Below are 23,490 nucleotides of genomic sequence, written 5' to 3'. Positions count from 1 at the left end.
AGGAAATATGGTAAGAGCTAACAAATACAATATTACTTCTTTCCTTCTAATATTTATAATCCCGATTTCATTTACAACTTATTTTAATACTAGTATTTCCAGATCAATGTTCAATAACAGTATAATAAAAGATGATGGTAATGGATGTCCTGTCATTCCCAGGTATTCTGTTTACACAGTGGGATGTACAGATCTCATGTGTACAGGTCAACGATTTTGACAAATATATATATATCCCCTGTGAACCACATTTCAATCAAGATATAGGACATCAAGAGCATTTTTATGTTCTTCTGCGGCCTGTCCCATTCAACTGGAGGAAATTGGCAAGTCCTATCTCTGTAGGGTACCCCACGTGGGTAGGGAAGTATCAACTTCATAAAAGCTCTGCAGAGATGAGGCAACTAGATGAGGCAACGAGTCCAGGCCTTTGACATCCGGCCCTCCCCGTTCCCCTCCTAAAACTTAGAGCTGGTGGATTTCTGTTTCTTTGGATGAATTTGTAGATGGCTTTGCGGTCCAAGAGTTGACTGGTGGATTAGCAGTGAAGAGATGAACAGTGGAGCTCTTAGGTTCATCCCCTTGCCTCCCCTAAACTGTTTAGTAGGATGAGAACTGGAGTGTGTGTTTTGACCCTTCCTGTATGCACGTTACAGGATAAGGTAGCTGTTATTCCCAGGGAGACTTAAAGTCACAGGCCAAAAGGACACATGAGAGAAGAACATAACTATTTAAAAAAATATCAACGAGTACAAAGAAAACATACTGCAAAAAGAAGAATCTTTAGATCAGATGAACAGTGAATTGAAAGGAAGCACAACAATACCTCCAGGGCATCTGGGAAGGGGGATATTAATCTGAAGCAGGAAGAAGTCATCAAAAAGAACCAGATGAAATGTAAAATATAAAAAAATATAGGAGTTGAAATAACACGATTCAATTCAATCCCGGTCAAAATTCTGGTTTGGCGGTTTTATAACGAACCTGATTTGTTCTAAATGTCTGTTGAAGGATAAGGTCTATGAATAACTAAGTTAACTTTGAGAAGGAATTTGCTCTCCTTTCAATGAATGCCTACCACTAGGCCACAGTAATGGCAACAGTATAGGATTGGCCTGAAAACAAATAGAATAGAACTGGGAATTTAGATCCATGCATAAATGGAAATTAATGCATAATGAAGATGAAAATTATTTCAAGGAGCAAGGAAGGGGGTCAGTAGCCCAAGAAAAATAAAACTGGATCCTTACCTAAAATGGTATGCAAGTGTAGGCTCCAGATAGGTGACAGGCCTATAAGTAAAAGATAAAGCTAAAATGTTAATAGAAGTTGTTATAAGAAAATATCTTCATGATCTAGGGGAAAAAAAGAGTTTTCCTTTCATACCATGAATTGCACTTTACTTAAACTTATCATCAGTAGCCACAATTTAGGGATAGGATCAAGTTTTTTTTTTTCTTTTTCTTTCATTGTGTATGCTTCTGCTGAATGTAATTCTATGTGCTTTCCTGATTGTCGTGACTAGGACTTCCAGTACTGTGTTGAATAAAAGTTTTGAGAGTGACATCTTTGTTCTGTTCCTGATCTTAAGGGATATGTCTCAGTTTTTCACCTGCCTATTCACATTCTTAATGACATCTTTTAATAAACAAAAGTTCATGATTACACTAAAGTCAGAACGATTGTCTTTCCTTTTATGTTTAGTTTTTGTGGGATTCTGTTTATGATATCTTTGTTACTCCCAAAGTCATGAAGATGCTATTCTACATTTTCTTTGAGAAGATCTCGATCTACGAGCCACCACGAATTAAGTTTTTAGTATGGTGTGAGGTAGGGAATTAAGGATCATTGTCTTTCTTTTTTTTATGTCTGATCTTATTTATCTGTTACTCTTAGAAAATCTCATTTTTGACTGGACTCAGACTTAAAGGCAGAAGCTTTCAGAGAGGACAGCCTCTATCTCCTGGCAATCTTTTCGTTGCATGTTATTTTGACCTCTTTCATTCTCTTGGCCAAAATTTTAGCATATTCTGAAGCCTCTTCCTTATTTTCGTTAGTACACTGTTTCTTCAGAGCCACACCCCAATGTTTGTGTTGCAGGACACGTGCAGTAACCAGATGTTGAATCTTGGGGACTTTGGTTCTAGGTTTCTTACCATCTTTGTTTAGGGGCTTTCTCACAACATACTGCTGGACATCATCTTCTCTAGAGAGATCGAAAAGTTTGCACAGATTCTCCTAGCTCTTTTGGGTCCCAGGTGATGAGGCACAGTAGTATCAATGAGTCCAGGAATTTCCTTCTCTTCTTCTTTTTTTTTTTACAATGACCAAGTTGAGAACACTGAGATTGGCATGCAAAATGCAACTCTGAGCAGATTTACACTTTCTGTCTCCAGTCCTCCTTGGTCGGTAGCAGGAATGTCCCTTAGCAGCAGGCAGACACTTCCATGGTCAACACCCCCTGCTTCATGAGGAAGCCTTGTTTGTCATTGCCACCACTGATTGAGGCCATGTAACCTTTCCACTCTTTACCCACAGCATCGGCAGCAACTTCTGTGGCCATACACTTCCCATAAAAGGTGAAAAGTTTGCATTTATTGTCCATTTCAATGAGTTTCTGGCAGCCAGTAGCTGGGAAGGAGATTCCAGCTTCATCCTAAAGCAGCCTACTGCCTCTGAAGCACCATTGAAAGAACAGGATCATTTTCTTCTTTATGTGGACCTACAGTTTCTCCAGCACTAATTTTTGAGAACAGAGTCCTTTTCCTAGAGAATTGTGGTGGTGCCTTTATTATAAATCAAAAGATAGTGTATGTGTGAGTCTATTTCTGGACTAATTTATTCTGTTCCATTGGCATTTTTGTCTATCTTTGTGCTAATATCATTTTATCTCAATTACTGTAGGTTTACAGTAAATCTTGCAATCTGGTAGTGAAAATCTCCCAACATTTTTCCTTCAAGATTGCCTTGACTCTGCTAGAAACTGCATTTCTCTATTATTTTAGAATTTTAGGGGTGCCTGGGGGGCTCAGTCGGTTGAGCGCCAACTTCAGCTCAGGTCATGATCTTGCAGTCTGTGAGTTCAAGCCCCACACTGGGCTCTGTGCTAACAGTTCAGAGCCTGGAGCTTGCTTCAGATCCTGTCTCTCTCTCTCTCTCTCTCTCTCTCTCTCTGGCCCTCTCCCACTCGCGCTCTGTTTCTCTCTCTCAAAAATAAAATAAACATAAAAAATTTAAAAAAAAAAGAATTTTAAGATCAGAAATCTGTCAATGTACAAGAAAAACTTTCTGCTGGGATTTTGATGGTTATGATCTGAATGTATAGGTCAATTTTGGCACAATTGCCTATATTAACACTATTGAGTCTTTCAATCCATGGACATAATAGATCACCATCGTGATTCTCATGATCCCACATCCTGGGCTTTATTCTTTTCTATAATCTCCTTGTTTTGAGTGTGGCTTGGGACCTAGAATTTGCTTCTAACCAAGAGAATATGACACTGGTGACGGGATGTCACTGCTGTGATTACATTATGTTATACAAGAGTCCACCTTGCTATCAAATTTACTATTGTTCTCCTGCTGCACTTGAAGAAGCAAACTACCACCTTCTAAACTTCCTGCAAAGAGGCCACATGGCAAGGACCTGCAGGCAGCTTCTAGGAACTGAGCATCTAACAGACGGCCAACAAAGAAGCTCACACTTCTACAGCCACAAGGAAAAGAATTCTGCCAACAAAATGAGTTAGTCTGGGAGTAGATTCTTCTCCAGTCAAAATCTCCGGGTGAGCATCCTGTCCATCAGAATCTTGACTGCAACGTGGTGAGATCTGGAGCTGGAGAACCTAGCTAAGTGTGTCTGAACTTCTGATCCACAGAAACTGAAAGAAGAAATGTTTTAAGTAAAAATGTGTGGTAATATTGGACACAAAATAGCTAACTATTACACCATTTGTTTAGGTTTTCTTTACCTTTTCAACACTGGTCTGTAGTGATCAGTGTAGAGGTCTTACATACCTTTCAGTAAATTTGTTTCTGGATATTTTATATTTTTCATACTCTTAGACATGCCATTTATTTTCTAATTGCTTGTTACTATTGTTCATAACATATAGAATTAATATCATTTTCTGCTGATCTTGGATTCAGAAATTCTGAATAAATTTTGAAAATTTCTGAATAAATTCGGAAATTCTGTTAAATTCGCTTATTGATTGTAATAGTCAGTTTGTGACTACTTTGGGTTTTCTATGCAGTCATGTTATCCAAGACCAAAGGCTGTTGTAGTACTTTCCAATTTTCATATATTTTTTTTCTTTATTTATTGAACGGAGTAGAATTTCTAATACAATGTTGAATGTGGGAGGTTATATTGGACATCCTTGTTCCATTCCTGAAATCAAGGAGAAAGTGTTCAATCTTTCACCATTGACTATATCATTATCTTTAACTTTTATATATTTTCTGTATCAAAATTAGGAAATTACTTTTTTTAACGTTTATGTATCTAGTTTTTAAAAGTGAGGTGAAGGGCAGTGAGAGAGAGGGAGACAGAGAATCGCAAGCAGGCTCCACACTGTCAGCACAGACCCTGATGCAGGGCTTGATCAAAGGAACTGTGAGATCACGACCTGAGCAGAAATCACGAGTCAGACGCTTAACCCATTGAGTCACCCAGGCAACCCTAGAGAGTTATTGTCTGTTCCTAGTTTGCTGAAAGTTTTATGATAATCAATGTTGAATTTTATGAACTGCTTGGGCTCCATTTTCCTGTGCCATGGTTTGGAAAATGTACTGGAAGAGAAAGCTGAGTTTGGGTGAAGCTCATCTCATGTGCTCTCATTTCTCGAGGATTATAGTCCTGTGATGGTTGTTGTCCAACCCTTGTGAATAGTTGTTTTATTTTTTACAGCTTCTGCAGTGTTTGATAGCAGTTCACTCAAGATTTCTGGACTAGGCCTTCTTAGAATGCCAGAAGACTAAACAATAGGGAAAATGCGATATATTTTATCTAAAATTTAAGGATTTATACTTTAAAAAAAGGATGCCTAGAGAGTAAGAATGGCGGCGGGGAAGGAAAGGGGCGTGGATACATAAAGGAGTAAAACAAGAGAGGACAGCCAGGTGAGTGCGCCACGAACTCACCCCTCCACATCCACTGTCCGACAACACGTGGAGGGCGATCTCTGCTGCAATGCGGAAAGATGACTGTAAGAGACAAGGTGGCAGTAATAGTGGCCTTTGGCTTCCTTCACAAAGTGGTACCTGAGCGTTAGCAAGGAATGGTTGCCTGTGGTTTGGTTGAATCTTTCCCTACGTCTTCAAATAAGTAAATAAATAAAGACAAGAGAGATGGAGAAAGAAACAGTAGAGGAGACAGAATGCTGGTCAACTCCCAAATCAACATCTTGGAGGTGGAAGAATGATGATATCATTTCCTTTTTCAGACAAAGCCCTGAGGCTTTGCTCCCTGGGATACTTGGTGAAGGAGATACAAAACGTCCCCTCTCTTTGCTTAGGTGGTTTGGTTTCCTTCGGTAAAACCAGGATATTCCATAAGCCTTGTCTTTTTTTTTTTTTTTTTTTTCAATCCTGTGTCGTCTGCCATATAATTGGTGTCAGTTGCTCTCAGGATCTAACATTAGGTCAACTGCCCATGTCAGTTTTCAGTTTCATTTTGTTTTTAACCTTTCCTGTGTCTTTCTGGATGTTTTGGGGAGACATCAAGGGAGAATACACTGGAAGCTGCTTGTCAGTTGCCCTGTTCTAACAGATGCCTCATTGAAATCATTTATTACGTTTTCAAAGGATTAAATTTTTGACATCTTTCCAAACTCTTGAGTCATGTTTCCTTCCAAGCCTCATGGCACAGAATTATGTATAACTTTTTCTTTAAAATTTCTCTGAAATGTAAAGCATAATTAAGCAAACTTTTAAAAACGGGTGGATTTGAGTCACTAAATAATAAATACAAACTATGTAAAAATAGCTCTAGTGAGAGGTATAAAGAAAACTAAATAAGAACATGAGGCTTGAATACAGACTTGTCTAAATAAGTTAGCCTTTTCCCTAAAATCAAAAGATGTTGATGATCTGTATATTAGTGTAAATGATCTGAGTGATACCGTTCTAAAATGTTATTTTAAAATTCATCTGAATTAGCACAATAGAATTTCCTATAGCTTTCTTTTTAAAAAGATGAAATGGGAGAGGAAAAACTTACCCTACCGTATTTGAAATAATCAAAATTTTTATAAAAGTAGCTGGCTCGCCAGATTACAATGGGTCATGGATAGCCTTTAAATATACTTAAGGATTTTGAATATAATTAAAATGCTATTACAAATTAGTGGGGACAGGAAAAAAATGATTCAATTTAAAAATAGACAATCACTATGAATAGACACTTCCTAGAAGACGAAAACCCAAATAATACATCCAATAGACATGAAAATATTCTCCACCTCCCTCACAGTCAGAGAAATGACAAAGGTAGGTAACAACCAGATATCATTTATAACCATCAGATTGATAACAATCAATAAGTGATAACATGTACAGCTGGAAATGTACATTGTTTCAGCACATTTTTAAAAAAGCAATTTATTGAAATCACTTGAAGTTGAAAATAGACATACTCTTCATTCAGATTTGACTGCTGGAAATATATCCCATAGAAATGCAAGCATAAGTATTGAAAAGAATAGGAGACAAATATACTGATTACAGATCTGTTTATAATGACAAAAATCTTGCAAATAGTATGAACTAATAAAGGGAAGGGCTGAATAAACTTTGGAATGCCACTAAAACAGAATGTTATACAACCAACCAAAGAATAAGTTAGAGCTTCATTAGTTTGCTGGAAGGAGCTGGACGGGGGTGGGAATGGGCAGATAATTCTCTCTCCAAACGGAGAGGCACTGAAAAGTTGCAAATAGAAAAAGTATAACAAAAAGGGATGGGAATCTATTCCATAATAAACTGTTTATGTATTTACCATGCCTTGAGATTGGGGTGGTAACTTAGAACAAGGGAGAAAACAAAGAAGAAATGATTTCAATTTCAATACATTGATTAATCTTAACTCAAAACAGGGTTTGGGTGGGAAACTACAGCAGGAACTGACTCACTTGGTGTTGTAAGCATGTTCATTTCTGTGGGGCCAAAGTTGGATCTGGCTGGGAATCTGCTGCTCAAGCAAGTGGTGGAGGGAGAGGGTGTGTAGGGAGAAGCACAGGTGTGAAATGCAGGGAAATCAACGTGTTGATATTTTGCATTTTCTTTACATAGCTTCGAGCTGAGTCTGGTCTTGAAAATTTCACAAGCCTACAGAGCACTGGGGATCAGATATCTTTACAACATAGAGATGCTTTGGGGGCACCTGGGTGGCTCAGCGTGTTGAGGATCTGATTCAGCTCAGGTCATGATCTAGCGTTCATGAATTCCACCCCCCCACCTTGGGCTCAATGAGCGTAGAGCCAACTTAGAATTCTTTGTCTCCCCACCTCCCCCCCCCGCCCCTCCCCTGCTCAGTTCTCTCAAAAATAAATAAACATTAAAAAAAAACAACATAGAGATGCTTTTGTCTTGGGGTCTCAAGAAAGAAAATTCTTAAATGCTTCCCACTCCCACTCCAACCTCACCAGAAAGCCTGAGCCATTGCCACAAAGAGGGTCATTTAATCCATTCAGCTCCCAGCCTCACTGTTGACTGCCATCAGCCACAGCACTTGGACTCAGATACAAACGTGACTAGTAATTAAAATATCTGTCTCAGGGGCACCTGGGTGGGCCAGTTGGTTAAGTGTCTGACTTCAGCTCATGTCACCGTCTCACAGTCCCTGAGTTCAAGTTCCACGTAGGGCTCTGTGCTGACAGCTCAGAGCCTAGAGCCTGCTTTGGATTCTGTGTCTCCCTCTCTCTCTCCCCCTCCCTTGCTTGAGCTCTGTCTCTCTCTCAAAAATAAATAAAGATTTAAAAAAATGTAAATATCTTTTTCAGGCAAGGGTCTCCATGTCATTGTTGTTGTTGTTACTGTATCTGTGTATTTATTTCAGCAGCAACAGCACCATAAAACAAGGAGCATATGGGTCTGTGTGATAGATCAATGTCTTTTACCCTGTGTAAGGAGGTTAACCCTAAGGGATTGGTCTAAAGATAAAATGAAATCGTTCATCTGAAACCATGCAAAGACCAATCAAATAGAAGGTGTTGGTATTAAACATTATTCGTTTCAACCTTAAAGAAATATCAGGTCACTGAGAGGAAAAAGAAAATCAAAGAATGAATCCATGTTTTAAACACCAGATTATTACGAGTTTTGGGAGATTTCCAACTGAACCTATTCACTAAGTATATTTTGGATAAATAATGACCCTTAGTTCAAAGTGAGCAGAAGACACTTAGAAAATACTACACATATGTGAATATTACACTTGTGGAAGTGAACATTTGCTCATTTAATCTGAAGCCCCTGGGCAGGTGTTGCCTTCTTCCCCCTACATTCCAAAGCAAAGGGCTGATCATCTAAACATAATCTTAGGGAAGGGAGGTGGCCAATGACTAATTTTGTGACGCTTAGCTCAAAGTCCTTCTGATGTTTGTATAAGTTTGAGGTTGGAAATTCCAGAGTAGATTTCTGTACAGAGAGTCCCTTAAGGATGCTGTGATTTCTGGTCTCTCCATGGAGAGAGGTGCTTCCCTTAACCTCCTGCCTCATGAGAGAAGCTGCAAGAAACCCCTCTGGGGAGAATGCAGGGCTGCCTCCAGCAGCATAGGACAGTCGAGGGCTGTGGTTGGGAAATAACTGAGCCATATCTACCAAAAGCACAAGTTTCTTGTAACTAGATGCAGGCCAACCCTGCAAGGGAAAGAGCCAAGCTGGTGCCTGTTTAAAGGGCTGACCCCATCTCTGGAGAGTGATGGGACTTCAAAAGAGAAGGTTGAGTGGGTATGGGCAGTGGAGAGCCTAGAGCCCAAGAGCAGGAGCAGTAGGCCATCACCACATCAGTGACCTGCAGCCCTGAAGAGTACTCGTGGAAGTTGCCATGTGTCATCTCTGAGAGACAAGAGCCGATTTCAACGTATAGCGTGGCCAGAAGCCAACACCAAGATGGTGCCACTGAAATACAGCTGAGACATCTCATAGGATCTTGGGTAGGAGGTGCAGAAGGGCCACAGAGGATTACATTCAGGGGCCAAAGAGCCATAGGTAACCTAGGAGCTCAGGCAAGCCTCTCCCTCTCCCCACTCCCTTGTCCTCTGTTTGTCCCTTGTCCCCTTCCTACCTTCTAAGATACTTTCAAATATACTTGAACCTCTGCTTCGTCTTTTCTTCTCTCCAATTTCCACTGGGAATGGTGCAAAGATTCAAATAGCTCTGGCTTATAGGTTTTCTTACATCTAGAAAGAACCCCAAACTGACAGTACAAATAAGGTGCGAATTCCAAGTCCCGGGGAGAGAGATTTTGATCAGCCCAGACTTTGATTTCTACCCTTAATTCCCTCAACTAGGGTCGGTGCTGTACGGTCGTATTGTACAAGTATGGCGGCCAAGGGCTTACCCATCTGGAAGTAGGAGCATTCTCAGGTCAGTAATCATGGCCTGAGAAGATATCCCAATAGTTGTCTGTCAAGTATACTCTCAAAACACTGAATACATAAATGCAAACAAAATATAATCCATATATAAAAATACTGAAAAAGGAAACCAAAATTCAAAGAGAGAGAGAAAAAAAGACTACACTTATCAACTGGGTCACTCAATATACATGGTCTGTATTAGCCACTGAAAGGCAAAAGGTCTTTGATGAATTTACGGAGAAATAAGAGAAAATCTAACTATGCTGTTTACAGATGTCATTAATGGCTTGAACCATGTTAAGTAGGTGAAACTATGTGATTTCAAATGATATTAACAAAGTCACTTTGGAAGTTTCTAGAGCACCACTCATTATTCTGAATAAGTGGTAAATGAAGGATTAACTATCAATCTTTTTTTGAGGGTGCACATTACGTTTCAGAGAGACATTTTAGTAGAATATCAGCTGGTAAAAAAAGTATTGGTAGAATTAGGTAATCATTTTTCAGCCCCTCATGAGAAATTGCCCTTTGGCGACCATTAAAAACTACATGCTAAAACCCTTAGGTGAAGGTGGGTAGGGAACTCTGTAATGGCTGGATGATGCTGGCCACCTGGAACCCAAGACCCAGCCCTGTCATCTAATGTCACTTACAATAGGACATCTAGGATGTATTCTTAGGCAAAAAATTGAACTGGCATCCAATCGAACCTCTTCATCAATTTATCAGCTTAAAGGAAATACAGGGAGTAGAGGAACATGCTAAATGACACCACGCAGAAGCAACGAACTGAATCTAGAATATAGGAATGGCAACAGGAGAAATGACCTGTTTATTTTAACAAGCACATTGCATAGAAAGAAAATGGGGAGACTGCAGACTGTTAGAGATGAAGATAAGCCTAAGGACTCACCAGCCAACTGCAGTACATGGAACTTATTTGGATCCAGATTTAAATAAACTAACCATATGATGTTATTTTTCAGACAATCAGGGGAACGTAAACCCAAACTGAGCATTAGATGATTAGAAGAAGAATTGTTCGTTTTGTTAAGTGAATCATTGTAATATGGTTATCTTTTTAAAAACCTTAAATGACACAAAACATTTATGGTCAAAATGATATGAAATATGAGATTTGCTTTAACACCCCAAATTATCCTTCCAAAAAAGCATGTGGGTGGAAGATAAAACAAGATTGTTAAAATACGAGTGATTGTTTAACCTAGTCGATTATGGTTTGTGGGTTTATGTGTTTATTCTTTCTACTTTTGAATATGTTTTGAAAATCTCTAAAATACGTCCAAAATTTTTAAGGCATTGTGTAAGCAAAAGTAAACGCTAACTGTATTAAATCCATTCATTTACTTTCCCTTCCAGTAGGGGAGGTATCTTGACTCCCCCTTTTCTCTCTGAGAACGGCTTTAGATTTCTGGACTTGTCCTTTCGGGTGCCTTGACTTCTTCCCCAATGAATATATAAGACACTTTAGTTTTAAACCACCCTCCGGACACCCAACCAGAACATCTACAGTCACATCCTTAAAACTGGCTCACGGATAAAGCTAACAGGAAAATTAGGGATGAAGTCCAACAACAATGAAAGCATTTCTCTGTTCACTGCAATGGCTTCAATGACTCTGAATTCCATTTCTGGAAATGACATCAGTAAGAGCACTAGAGCCAAGGACATAAAAGCAGGGGCACTAGATCCAGAGAGACCGTCTCTCGCTCTGGCTCTGTCACTGACAAAGAAGTTACTGAAATTTCTGACTCACTGTATAAAGGGTAGAAAATCATAGTGCCTGAGGCACAGGGTGATTGTGAAAGCATATTTAGCTTAGATATTGACACAGAATAAGAGACCAATGCATTACGACACATGCTAATATAATATAAGTAACATAATATTTATATTTTATTAGTGGTGTAATATTTACTAATTTATAGTGTTTCTCAATTCATTTTTTACACTGCTTCCAGACTCATGCCTTCCTTTGTGATCAAATGATTTTGCTGTTTGGAAGTCAAGTTTCTAAATAAAGTTAATTTCTTCGTAACAGAAAACTACCGGCTTAAACTAATTCATCCCCCAATACTTCCAACTCAAGAAGACATAATGGAAGCACACTCATTAATGAATTTAAAATCAAACTTGTATTTTGCATAATGTTAGATTTACAGAAAAATTGCAAAGATAGTATGAAGAATTCCCACATACCTCTCAGCAACTTGTGTTTTTTTATTTATTTTTAATTTATTTTTAGCAGTGAGCTTAAAAATTTTTTTAAATATGAAATTTATTGCCAAATTGGTTTCCATACAACACCCAGCGCTCATCCCAACAGGTGCCCTCCTCCATGCCTATCACCCATCCCCCCTCCCTCCCACCCCCCATCAACCCTCAGTTTATTCTCAGTTTTTAACAGTCTCTTATGGTTTGCCTCCTTCCCTCTCTGTAACTTTTTCTTTCCCTTCCCCTCCCTCATGGTCTTCTGTTAAGTTTCTCAGGATCCACATAAGAGTGAAAACATATGGTATCTGTCTTTCTCTGTATGACTTATTTCATTAGCATAGCACTCTCCAGTTCCATCCACGTTGCTACAAAAGGCCAGATTTCCTTCTTTCTCATTGCCAAGTAGTATTCCATTGTGTATATGAACCACAATTTCTTTATCCATTCATCAGTGGATGGACACCTAGGCTCTTTCCATAATTTGGCTATTGTTGAGAGTGCTGCTATAAACATTGGGGTACAAGTGCCCCTATGCATCAGCACGCCTGTATCCCTTGGGTAAATTCCTAGCAGTGCTATTGCTGGGTCATAGGGTAGATCTATTTTTAATTTTTTGAGGAACCTCCACACTGTTTTCCAGAGTGGCCGCACCAGTTTGCATTCCCACCAACAGTGCAAGAGGGTTCCCAGTGAACTGAAACCTTAAATAAAATCATGCATGCAAGATACAACCCAGTCATAAGATAGACTTTATGTCCTTTACTATTACAGACTATAGGAAATAACCCAGTGAAGAAATGGGCAGAAAACATGAATAGACACTTCTCTAAAGAAGACATTCGGATTGTCAACAGGCACATGAAAAGATGCTCAACATTGCTCCTCATCAGGGAAATACAAATCAAAACCACACTCAGATATCACCTCATGCCAAAGTGGCCAAAATGAACAAATCAGGAGACTATAGATGCTGGAGAGGATGTGGACAAACGGGAACCCTCTTGCACTGTTGGTGGGAATGCAAATTGCTGCAGCCGCTCTGGAAAACAGTGTGGAGGTTCCTCAAAAAATTAAAAATAGACCTACCCTATGACCCAGCAATAGCACTGCTAGGAATTTACCCAAGGGATACAGGCGTGCTGATGCATAGGGGCACTTGTACCCCAATGTTTATAGCAGCACTCTCAACAATAGCCACATTATTGAAAGAGCCTAAATGTCCATCAACTGATGAATGGATAAAAAAATTGTTGTTTATATACACAATGGAGTACTACGTGGCAACGAGAAAGAATGAAATATGGCCCTTTGTAGCAACATGGATGGAATTGGTGAGTGTTATGCTAAGTGAAATAAGCCATACAGAGAAAGACAGATACCATATGTTTTCACTCTTATGTGGATCCTGAGAAACTTAACAGAAACCCATGGGGGAGGGGAAGGAAAAAAAAAAGAGGTTAGAGTGGAAAAGAGCCAAAGCATAAGAGACTCTTAAAAACTGAGAACAAACTGAGGGTTGATGAGGGTGGGAGGGAGGGGAGGGTGGGGGATGGGTATTGAGGAGGGCACCTTTTGGGATGAGCACTGGGTGTTGTATGGAAACCATCTGACAATAAACTTCATATATTGAAAAAAAATAAACTATTACAGACTATAGGAACCAAGTTCACTCATGGTTCTGGATTCCACGCTTCAACCAATCTTTAAGAAACTACCACTTGAATTGAGGGATAGTATCAAAGAAGAATATCCACAGTTATCTGCAAAAGTTACTAAAATACTCCTCTCTTGTCCAACTGCTTATCTGTGTGAGGCTGAATTTTCTTCATATGCCTCAACAAAAACAACATATCACAATGGATTAAACGTAGAAACAGAAAGGAGAATCCTGCTGTTTTTCATTAAGCCAGACATTAAAGGGATTTGAAAAAACGTAAAGCAATATCACTCTTTTCACAAGTATGTTTCTTTTGGAAAGCATTAAAACAGACATTATTTGCCTTCACATTTAGTGGAATGATTATTGGTATTTTTAAATGAATTATTAAATAAGCATTTACACTTTTTATGTTTATTCATTTATTTTGAGAGAGAAAAAGCACGAGTGGGGGAGTGGCAGAGAGAGAGAGAGGGAGAGAGAGAATCCCAAGCAAGCTCCACACTATCAGCACAGAGCCCCATGTGGGGCTCGATCTCAGGAACCACGAGATCATGACCTGAACCGAAATCAGGAGTCAGACGTTTAACCGACTGAGCCACCCAGGCATCCCTAACTCTTTGTTTTAATCTTCAATCAGTAACTATTAGTAACATAATCCACCTAAATAAAATTCTTTGGAGTTGTCAATAAACTTTACAAGTAAAAACGTTTCCTGAAACCAACAAGTTTGAGAACCATCTTAAGTGTGTCTGAAGTGGAGAAAGGCTGACCAGCAGGGCAATGAAGACAGGAGCAGCAAAGTAGCCCTGGGGAGCTAGTGATATAGTAGGACTATGGGTTTGGGCTTAATGCCCCTGTAGAGTTCCTGTTCCTTGTTCCTGTATACAAGGGAGTTGGATGGGCAGTCCTTGCATAAAGCTAAGACTTTAAAAGTTCTGCAGACTTGGAGAAAGAATAATAAACTCCCTTTATAGGATTGGGAAATGGCAAGGAAGCTCACTTATGTCATGAATTTGATGTGGCAAAACAAATTCTGATGAGAAATTGAATCCCTGGGCCTGCACCTGAATTGGAATCCTGATTCCAAGAGGTGAAAAAGCATAAGCAAGTCGTTATTGTAAGTGAGAATTGGTTCAGAGTGGTTGATACTTATGGGGCACCTAGAAGAAGCAAAAATGCAGAACCTCTTCAGTGAAGTTCTTTAGTAACTCTGTTTCCATGACATTCAAAATGGCTTTGGGCAAATCAAGTTTTGTTAAACTGAATGTTTATTGGAGATTCCCCTTCTTTTCCAACAACTGTGATGGGGAGGAAATTTCCTTAATTTGATGGAAGTTAAGAAAAAACAAACAAACCACAAACACCTGCAACAAATACACACAAAGATGCAACCATAAAAGCATTTCCTTAAGGGCACCTGGGTGGTTCAGTCCGGTTAAGGGTTCAACTTCGGCTCAGGTCATGATCTCACAGTTCGTAAGTTCGAGCCCCACGTCGGGCTCTGTGCTGACAGCTCAGAGCCTGGAGCCTGCTTCGGATTCTGTGTATCTTTCTCTTTCTGCCCTTCCGCCCCTTGTGCTCTGTCTCTCTCTCTCTCAAAAATAAATAAACATTAAAAATTTTTTTAAAAAAAGAAGCAATTCCTTAAATGTCCGGAAAAGGACAAGGATACCTAGTATCTCTGCTTCTTCTTCATCAAGTTAGGGTTCTAGGCAGTGCACAAGGACCAATTAAAAAAAGGAGGAAAGAAATAAAGTTGCCTTTTCTCACAGATTATTTGAAATAATAAGACAGTTCAGCAATTGTTTAAGATACAAGGTGCACATACAAAAACAACCATAGGCTTATATGTCAGCAACAAATAATTAAAAGTGCAAATAAAAATATAATTAATATGGCAACAAAAACTATAAGGTAATAGGAACAAAAAAATCCAAAAAATTCTAAATAAGTGGAACTTATTCATGTTTATTGAATATATAAATTCAATAAATTGATATAGAGAACTATATCATTTTTTATTCTCAGAGAAGGAAAGGTTCAATGGAAATTCTCCCAAAATAAACATATAAATTTAATGCAATTCCAAATAATGTTCTAACATGATTTTTTACAAGTTGATGTTGAAATTCTTATAAATATCACATGGTCAAGTATATTTACTCTCAGTTTTGAACAAAAATAAAAATTAAAAGGGACACATCTTACTAGATATGAAAACTTATTATAAAGAAATGGTAATTAAGACAGTTGTATGCATCAGGTGACAAACTAACAGGCCAACAGCATAAGATAAAGAGCCTAGAAAAAAATCCACGTATGCATTTTTGAGAAGTATATGCAGGAGGCAGTGTTATAAACCGGCAAGGAAAAAAAAATCGACTAACCCATAAAATATTGGGCTTTCTACTAAAATAAAAATAAAACTAGATTCTTCCTCATTCCATAAGCAAATGTAAATTCTAGATTGAGTAAAAGAGTAAAACTTTAAAAATAAAGTGTAGGAGAATATTTGAATGATATTAGAATGATTTATTAATGATGTACAAAGAATAAAAATACAAAGAAAAGATGGAACGATTTTTACTATGTATTAAATAATTCCCAAAACTCAGGGTTTAGAAGACCAAAATATATTTTTGGATCATGCTATGCTTCCCTCAAGTCTTGGCAGAGAGCTCTGCTCACGTGAGGCTGAAAGACTGGGTTTCCAGAACAGTCACCACGTTGATGTGTCAATGACTAGTGAGTGACAGTGAGTGTAAATTCTGCATGGCTCAAGCAAACAGTCCATTTGCACTGATGATGGGTTCCACAGAACCCATAAAGTGTATGAAGACACAGAAATTCTGGTTTGGCTCTTTGAAATTTTCAGTAATGAGAGCCACCTCCACAAACTATAGCACATTAATGACGATTATGCTTTAAAACTTGTTGTGAATATATTCAAATAAGTGTAAGATTATTCTTTCTCCACACTTCATTTGATTAGGATATGGAACTTTAATCAATAACAGCTTCAAAGGATCTCAGAGGGATCAAAGTTTTAGTTTAATTCTGTTCTGAGACTTTGGGCAAGTGATTTTAATCTCCAGACTTCAGTGTTTCATTTTTGTAAGCTGAGAAGTTTGGGTGGATCGCATATGACATTCCTTCTAGGTTGTTGATATCCCCAACTCCATATTTCTCCAACTCAGCCAAGGAAGCACAATGTTCAAGATTCATTTTAGAATTCCGAGCGGATTCACTGGCTCTCAAGTCTGACAGCCTGATTTCTTTATCTTAAATTCGTTTTCTCTCTTGTCATTCATCAATGAAAATGGTTTTGATTAGCTTAACTTTTCTTCTAGCCAGGCAATGATATCATTCTTTTGAAGGCTGTAATTAGTTGATGGAAGAAACCACCAAGGGAAACCATTGGCTAATTATTGAGTGGAAAACTTGGTTTATGCAATTTTGGCCTACTGATGAGTTAACAATAGCTGGTAATAAGGATTGCCAGCCAAGAATCCTCTGAGCTAATTTAGCCATCCTGTAAGTACCACACAAAAGCCCAAACAGAGCGTTTTCTGAGATTGCCAATTTTTCTTTGATTTCCAAGTTGAAGGGTTAATGAGGAGGTGGGAGTGGATGATGATGGGAAAGAATCCTCTTTCTGAACCTAAGAGGCGAACCATTCAAGGAAACCGAAGTGTAGGCTTTAGCAGAGGTAATGGAAGTGTTCTGTGGGACCAAGAATGAAGTCACCGCTGAGGCCATCTCGATATTATCTGGATCTCTTAAGGTCACCTGCCGCTCTTGTTAAGGTACAGCTAGCAACGTATGAATGGTGTCTTGGAACAACCCATCTCTCTGGAATCCACTTTCAATGTTGAGAATTGTTTGGGGAAGGGCATGGAGCCCATACTAACAAAATCTCACTGAACTAGTTTATTTCTGTTCATTACAAATACTCATGTCTCTGTGAAAGATACCTTCAATATTGTACCTCATTTGGAAGGAGGTGTAAGTAGACTCAACGTTGGAGAATGGCACCTTTTCATGATTTTTCCCTGTTTTTAAAAAAGCCCAGATGGAAGAATATGAACATTTTAATATAAAATATACTAAACCCCCAGACCTCCCAGCCATTAAACCCGAGGTGTGATTACCCTTGTGTTAATGAAGCCTTTATTAGACATAAAATTCCCAGCAGTTACAGGACAGGAGCAGCAGGTCCCCATCTTCAGGGGGTGAATCAAGTCCATATGGTGGCTGGAGAAAGCCAACGGGTATGACTTATTAACATCCCCCCCCCACCCCTTCACCCCCTACTTGTTTTGCTCCCCTGGTGTCAGTGTCCTCTTAGATCTCTGGGTTAGATTAGAATGGCCTGAAGCAGGCATCTCACAGGAAAGCAGAGCAGCCTCTGGGGAGATCCCAGGGTCCACTGGCAAAAGTTCCCCTTGCACAGGTCTTAAATGGTGATAGTACTTTTTGCTCTAAGTGTAGGTTGAATGGAATCAAATGCAGCTTTGCTTTCTCCAGTGTTAAAAAGATGAAAGCCTGAGTAATACTTTTTAATAGACTTAATTTTATTAAGCACTTTTAGGTTCTCAGCAAAATTGAGTGGGAGGTACAAAGATTTCCCATAGACCCCGTGACCCACACATGCACAGCCTTCCCCGTTATCAACATCCCCAACCAGAGGGTGCATTTGTTACAAGGGATGGACCTACGCAGACGTATCATTACCATCCAGGGTCCATAGTCGAAGTTAGGGTTCACTTCTGGTATTATACATTCTGTGGCATTGGACAGATGCATAATGATGATATGTACCCACCATTATAGAATCATACAGACTCATTGGCCGCCTTAAAAAATCATCTTAAAAAATCCACTTATTTGTAATATTTTGTTTCCAAAAAAGATCAAACATGAAACTAACTTCTTTTTTTACGAAGCTGAATTTAATTGAAAAGTTGAGGGAAGAAAAGGGCTGAGTTCCCCCTTTTTTCAATGGTCAGGTGAAGCATGCTATCTGCATTGGTTTCTGCTTATTTGCACACCCAGCCAGGGAAAGGTCACAAACTCCTTCCCTCTTCCTAGGTGTCAGTTCCCCTTGGTATCAAAAGTCTTCTAAAGCCAGTCTGAATTCGAAGTGCAGTTTGAATCTTATGTGTCTGACTCTACAGATCTCTTCTTGGAAGGCTGCCCCTGGAACAACCTGGCTTTCCCATCCACCTCTTGCCCCACAGGTGTTGATATTCTACTGGAAGTTCTCTCCCACCGCCGTCCTAGTGTAACCGTGGGAACACCTGACAAGTTCATGTGCATACACATGCATTTAGTAGATAGTGCATAACTGGGACTGACTCGCATTGCATTTCTGCAATGGCTGATTTCAGGAGTAGAATAAGCATGCAGAATTCTAAGAAAGTTCCCCCTGAAAAGGAATACTCTATTTCCCTCTGTCCAAGAGCCTGATTTTAAGTTTCAAATCAAGTGTGAAATAAGAAGCTTTGAAAGATGGCTATCAGCTATGTAGATAGGACTTACTTTTCCCTAAGATAAGCAGAATGAACAGCCATTAAATGCAACCTAGAGCACTTGCCATGAAGGGATTAGAAAAGCAAAGACGAGTTTTCCAGGGGAGTGGGTTTTGTTTTGTTTTGTTTTAAATCTCTAGCAGTCCCTTGTCACTTGCTAAGGCAAAAGAACACAAAACAATAGAACCAACCCAGTCCAACCCAAAGGAAACAAAAATATATCAGAGCATGTTAAGCGGGATCTTCCCTCTTGGTGGGAACTAAAGTTACAGCCCCAAATTATGGGCAAATAGTGCTAAGTGACCGAAATGCTATGTCCAAAGTGCCGCCAGCATTTCGGGCGAGCCATCTCACCAGAGGGCTTCCAGATGCTTGGCAGGAGGGAGGCCAGGCATCAACTCCAGCTATTAGGGTTGAGTCTGCCTGGTGCAAAAGGAGGTCCTTCCACAAGATTTGCATGGGAATCCCGGCTCACAATAAAGACAGCCAGAAGGAAAATAGCAAGCACAAAGCAGTTTATTAAAGCAAAAGTACGGTCTCAAGGTGGGAGAGTGGGCAGGTTCTCAAGGTGAAAGGCCCCTAGGTTGTTTGGGATTGGGTATTGTGTCTCTCTGGGCTGGTGGAACTGTGACAAGCAGTGGGGTGGTCTTTCATGGAGGCTGCTTCCAATCTTTTGGGAAACTCCTCCCACAAGTTGGGAGGGGGAGTTTTTGACCCCATAAGGTCTGTACCCAGTCAAGGCAGCCTTTCTCCACGGAATGGGTTCTACCTGCAATGCAGATACATTATAAAGAGTCTAAGGATTACCCTGAGTCAGAGGTGGTAGAAAAGAGCTCCTGTTCCGCACCTATGGCTCTTTGGTCTGTCAGCCCCAAAGAGCTTAGAAACCATAAGGTCAGGATATTGAGCTCCTGGGCTTTTAATGTATAAATATATCACCGTCCTTGCCTCCAGCTCCTGTTCTCTGTCACTCCCCTTCAGGGACTTGGGAACTCTGCTTTGGGGGTATTCCTCCCACTGCTCAAGTGTAGCTCCTACCTAACAAAACCATCCCTCTAAGAGGAGGCCTTGGAGAAGGGGCTGCTGGGGGGATGCTGAGCCTGTGAGGGAAGATGGTTTTCTGCTCTCAACCTTGCCTTGGAAATGGCGTTTGAATTGCTGCTAATTCCTTTCCTGTAAGCTTGGGAAGAATAAGGGTAGGAATTGCTCAGAAAGAGTTCCTGCAAGATAAGGAGAAAGGACATGGACCCCCTGGTCGGATCACTTAGCTAGTTCTGACCCTGGGCTACTAAGCCTGTGAGAGCCTCCAATAAATTGAGGAGAGGTGTTGTTTTGATAGACTTCCAGGTGCAGAGAATGCCAGAACTGTGCGAGGCCTCAAGAATTACAGAAGCTGGATCTAGTGGAAATAAGCAGTGGGTAGTAGAGTAGTCTGGGATTCGGGGATCTGTCCCAGGCATGGTGTGATGCCTCCACTGAGATGCAACCCAGTCACCAGGATGCTCACTGCAATGAGTGGGCCCTTTGTCAGTGGGGCCTGTTGGGGCCATGGCCATGTCCTCCAGCACAAATGAGGGACAGATGCCCTCTTTTCTCTCCTTCTTCTGCTGCCTACAATGAGGGGCTTGTGCCCAGAAAGGACCGAGGGAGATCCTGGTGCCCTGCCCACGCCAACCACAGCTCCAGCTCTCATTAAGGCAAGAAGAGAGGAACACTGAATTCCCAAACTGAGCATCGTTCCAGCAACTGACAGTGGCCGGGAGACATAGAGCTGGGCCAAGCTGTCATTAAAAGTGTCAAGAAATGAGGATTTGGTGGGAGAAATAGGAAAGCATGTAGAAGAAATTAGACTTGCAGGCTTTGATTTCTCAATAGACTTGTTTCAAGGACTAGACTTCAAATCCAGTCTATGTCCTCAGAATAGGTACAGACCCTGGCAACACTCCTGGCTCAGAGTGAGCAACTCGAGTTAATGAGGTTGAATTTGAGGGGAACGCTAACTTCTCAGTGGCACCCCCTCCTAACTTGAGTTGAGACTTGAGACGGTGGCAGCCCCAAAGAACAGATTTCATTTTTTAGGGTGTGATAGAGAATTGGGCTTCGTTTGCATGTAACTTCACTTGCTGGAAAGAGCGATAGCATTTTCTTGAAATCAAAGTGTGGATAACCATGGAATCCATTATAATGGGACTAGTTTGGTCATTGGAATACCTGGTCTATGCCCCTCTAGGACTGAGATGCTCATTACCCCATTGCTGAGAACAGATGACAGCTCTCAGTTGTGTCCCTGTCTGGGACTGGTCCTGGTGCTAAAGACGGGCACCTCCTTCAATGCCATTCCCCTTCCCAGGAATATCCAGCCACCAAAGTCACACTTTAGGGCAACTTTCCGCTGATTCAGGGTAACTCTGCAGGGCCATCCCGGCTCCCGGACCCTACAAAGGACAGGCAGACACCCTGTTGTGACCTCATCTCATTTCAACTTCTGCCTCTGAACCAGGGTCAATGATGACAGCTCACCAGCCAGATGTAGCCTGCTGCTTGTTTCTGTAGGGCCCATGAGCTAAGAATGGTTTTTACATTTTTAGATGGTTGGAAAAAATGAAAAGGAGAAGATATTCTGTGATATGTAAAAATTATATGCAATTGAAATTCTGGTAAATTTAAATTTACTAGTGTCTGTAAGTGAAATTTTAGTGGGCCACCTCCAAGCTCATCTCTTTATATATTTTGTGTGGCTGCTTTTATGCCACAACAGTCAAACTGTACGGCCCACAAAGCCAAGAGCATTTACTATCTGACCCTTTATACCAAAGTTTGCTGACCCTTGCTGTAAACCAGTCCTGCTCCCCTCACTCACTACTGGTGTTGAGCCTGAGCTCATGTCCTAAGCAGCTTCCAACATGCAAGTCTGCATCTCCAGGTTTCCTTCCTCAGGTCCCCGACTAGCGATGGGCTATCATTCCTGGTTCTCAAAGTTCTCAAAGACAAGACTGCACTCTAGGGCGTTGGACATCTCGCCACAAGGAATGTCCACCACAATTACACACATTTTCAATAACAGTGATTTTCTAACTTCTATCAGCTTCCTGGAATCTGTGGTTTAAAATTGATAAAACAATACTGGGGCGCCTGGGTGGCTCAGTCAGTTGAGCATTCGACTTTGGCTCAGGTCATGATCTCACAGTTCGTGGGTTCGAGCCCCACATTGGGCTGTGCACTGACAGCATCCTAACCAATGCAGAGATTTCCTTCTGTCCCCAGAGATGTCACACACGGTGCTCCTTGACCTTCATGCGACTCTGACAATGTGTGTTCACACGTGAGGGCACCGAGGCTCAGGGAGAAGGAACATGCCATACTGATGAATCAAAAACCCGACTCCCGTCCTACTCCTCCTAAACCCCCGTTCCTTTGGCTGCATGATGTACAGGATTACTCACTTCTCAACTGTACATTATAAAACAACAGAAAATGATGAAATTCACAATGAAAAAGAAAAAATCTTTATGTTATAGTTGACAATGTATGGTGCTCAAGTTCTTTTACCTCCATTTGTTAATGGAAATGAAAATCCATTTTAAGAAAAATGTTCGGGGGCCCCTGGGTGGCTCAGTTGGTTAAGTGTCTGACTTCGGCTCAGGTCACGATCTCATGGTTCATGGGTTTCAACCCTGTGTCGGGCTCTGTGCTGACAGCTCAGAGCCTGGAGCCTGCTTCAGATTCTGTGTCTCCCTCTCTCTCTGCCCCTCCTCTGCTTGTGCTCTGTTTCTGTCTCTCAAAAATGAATAAGTGTTAAGAAAAATAAAAAAACGAAGGGGACACCTGGGTGGCTAAGTCAGCTAGGCATCCGACACTAGGCATCCAACTCTTGATCTCGGCTCAGGTCATGATCTTATGGTTTGTGGGGTTGAGCCCCACATTGGGCTCGATGCTGTCAGTGCAGAGCCTGGTTGGGATTCTGTCTCTCCCTCTCTCTCTACCCCTCTCCCGCTCATGCCCATGTTCTCTCACTCTCTCTCTCTCTCAAAAATAAGATAAACCTAAAAAACATATGACTGTTACTGATACTAATGCATCTATTTAATAAGATAGGTGATGTTGTTTTACACACAAAACTCATTATCCATGTTGCATATTTTATTGGATTTTAGAAGAGCCAATATGATGCTTGTATGATGTGGATTGGGGTCTCAATTCACTACCTCCCAGATTTCTCAATGGTCCAAGTCCCTGAGGTGGAGAATTACCATTCTGAAGGAATTTTTTGTCAAAATCTCAGCCCTCCCCTTCCACAGTTAGTAACTGAGTTGGGGGAAGGGGGCTACATAAGTGCTTTTAACAGCTAAGTCAGTGACATGACACAGGCTTAGAATTCTCAAATTTTCATGAAATTCTTTGGACATGGCAAACTCTTCATCCTGAGTAGACACTACACCATGTGGAAGAAATGATCCATTTTCCATTTTTTCTTTTT

General features: G+C 40.5%; 1 pseudogene; it reads right to left on the bottom strand.

Annotated features, from left to right (window-relative positions):
- Positions 1-1,863: 1,863 nt before the first annotated feature.
- The window catches only part of LOC125930401 (40S ribosomal protein S6-like), a 28,029-nt pseudogene continuing 6,402 nt past the window's right edge, over positions 1,864-23,490 (bottom strand).

Source organism: Panthera uncia, chromosome A2 (assembly GCF_023721935.1).
Source record: "Panthera uncia isolate 11264 chromosome A2, Puncia_PCG_1.0, whole genome shotgun sequence".
Taxonomy (NCBI): Eukaryota; Metazoa; Chordata; class Mammalia; order Carnivora; family Felidae; genus Panthera; species Panthera uncia.
The sequence above is the reverse complement of the archived record's forward strand: the minus strand, read 5'-3'. Positions and strand labels throughout refer to the sequence as shown.